The sequence below is a fragment of the Sardina pilchardus genome, chromosome 9, assembly GCF_963854185.1.
Source record: "Sardina pilchardus chromosome 9, fSarPil1.1, whole genome shotgun sequence".
Taxonomy (NCBI): domain Eukaryota; kingdom Metazoa; phylum Chordata; class Actinopteri; order Clupeiformes; family Clupeidae; genus Sardina; species Sardina pilchardus.
The window spans coordinates 27,703,774-27,706,273 of NC_085002.1; the positions used below are offsets into that span (position 1 = coordinate 27,703,774).

The window sequence follows — 2,500 nt, forward strand, 5'->3', positions numbered from 1 at the left end:
CTGATCTTCCAGGACCGCACTGCTGCACTGAGGCTACTCAGGCAACAACAATACTGTAGCTCTGACAACCCCCACCCCACTAGCAGGGCCCCCTTACCACACACACACACACACACACACACACACACACACACACACACACACACACACACACACACACACACACACACACACACACACACACACACACACACACACACACACACACACACACACACACTCTGCAATCACTACAACCATTTCAGAAATCAATGGGACCTCTCCTCATCTGGCTTTGTGTTAAGTGCTCAAGGCGAACAAACACACACACACACACACACACACACACACACTCTCCCTCTGTCCCAGAGCACTGCTGCAGTGTAGCGTAGAGTAATATCGAAAGTGTTCCTTTTGTCCGTGCGCCACTCGTGGAGGTCCGATGCAGCGCGCAGTGGTTTAGTGCGGTAAAGTCCGGTACTGTCCGGTACTGTCCCGTGTGTGTGTCCGGTACCGTCCCGTGTGTGTGTGTGTCCGGTTCTAATGGGATTATCAGTGCCCACAGACTCCCGATGACCTCTGCTAATCTCCGTTTTTACCCACCAGCAGTGCCCTTCACAAGCCAAAGCATAGGACATACACCCCCGTTTCCACACACACACACACACACACACACACACACACACACACACACACACACACACGTACCCCTCCCCCCAACACCCTGCAACCTTTTCCCAAAAACAGCACTAATGAACCCCAGCACAGCGCACAGTGCACATCTCACATGAACACACACCAACGGGATCTTTTTTTTCTGCCGAGGCGCCGCAAACAGCAGCAGCGCTCAGTAAGACATGTATTAGTTCTCTGGGGTTTGTTCCACTGTAGTGGTGGGCCACTGCATCAAGACCGCTTATTCAGCACATTCAGCACCCCCCACTCCGCTTCTCTCCTCCGCTCCGCTCTTCTCCTTCCGCACTCATTCTCCATCTTTCCTCATCCTTCTCTTTTCTTTTCTCTCCTCTCTTCCTCTCATCTCTTCTCTCTTCATTTTTTTTCCCTTCTCTTCTCTCCCTCTCTTTTTTTTTTAAGTTCTGCGCTTATTCCTCCTGTGCCAGGACACTGGCGCTCTTAGAACGGGACAGACGGACGAGGGGGAACACGACTGTGCTGCGCATATCGCCCCCCCGCCCCCATCCGCCCCCCCACACCTCAACTCAATCAATTACCCCTGCCCCCCCTGCCCCCCCCCCCCCCCCTTCAGAGCTATTCCTTTGATTAGTCATCAGGAGGATTGGCAGCTTTTATTGCATTATCTGGAACAAAGTCAACTGACTGCCTTTCTGGACGCGTCCACTTCATTTATTTAGTGCGTCGTCCCGAGAGGGCGAGTTGAAGAGCTTTAGTGGGTAAAAAAACACACACATACACACACACACACACACACAAGAGGAAATGTTTCATCTGCGTCAGCTAATTCCGCCTGTCACGGCGATCATCGTCAAACGAAGTAAGTTTTCGTCTCCGAAAAGGAGAAATCTTTTCCCGAAGCCAAAGTGCTGTGGGTCCCTGGCCATGGCAGGGATAGCCCCGTGCACAACTCTATTGATCTCCTGGCCGGGGGTGTGAACGGGCAAATTGTGCTTGAGTTGAGAGTGTGTCTGTGTGTGTGTGCATGTGTGTGTGTGTGTGTGTGTGTGTGTGTGTGTGTGCCGCGCGGATCTGCTGCCTAGATTATGTAACGGGATACTGCAGCAGTGCGCCGCTACGCATCAGGACTTGCCTGTTGAAGAAAGTTCCACTCCGCACCCCTCCACCCCTCCCCTCCATCCCCCTCTCCTCTCCTCTCCTCCGCTCCTCTCTTCTCTTCTCCTCCTCTCCTCTCCACTCCCTCCTGCAGCACTCCTGCTGCTTTTAAAAGCAGATTGGAGATCCACTGTTCTTTCTCTTCCCCTCTCTTCCTCTATTCCTCCCTCTCTCTCTCTCTCTTTCTCTTCCTCTCTCTTACCCTCTCTTTCTCTCGCTCACTCTGCAGGCTATAATTACCCTCAAATATCACGATTCTGCAGTTTCTCTGCATGAACACACACACACACACACACAGAGGTGAACACGTAAGGCAGAAAAAAAAAGAAAGCTGTATCCAGGTACCAGGCAGCCAAAGCCCAACTGAGTCAGAACCGAGCGGAACGGAACGGTACGGAACGGAACGTAGCAGAGCAGCCTAATCAGTCACATAGAGAGAAGAGAGAGAACGGCTTACCCACCTCTCACACACGCGTCGCACCTGGAGAAAAACACACACTCACACACACACGCGTGTGGAGTCTCTTCTCCTCAGCCGAGGCTGCAGGACACTTTTCAGGGGCTGTTGGAGGCAGCCTCTGTACTTTCCTCCTTTGAAAAGAAGAACGAGTGTGTCTCTTCAGAAAGAGAGAGAGCGAGACAGAGAGAGAGAGAGAGAGAGAGAGATTGGAGGGGTAGCCTCCTCGTGAGTTGCTAATGTTGTTGTCCAGTT

The 2,500-nt window shown here is 52.3% G+C and overlaps 1 protein-coding gene across 2 annotated transcripts in view; it reads right to left on the reverse strand.

Moving 5' to 3' along the window:
• Positions 1-2,500, reverse strand: part of LOC134091841 (synaptotagmin-2) — a 57,113-nt gene that overhangs the window by 54,485 nt on the left and 128 nt on the right. For both annotated transcript variants that reach the window (XM_062544528.1, XM_062544526.1), the window contains exon 1: positions 2,250-2,500. This exon is cut by the window's right edge and continues 128 nt beyond it. The gene's annotated coding sequence lies outside the window, so the exon portion shown is untranslated. The remainder of the gene's footprint in view (positions 1-2,249) is intronic.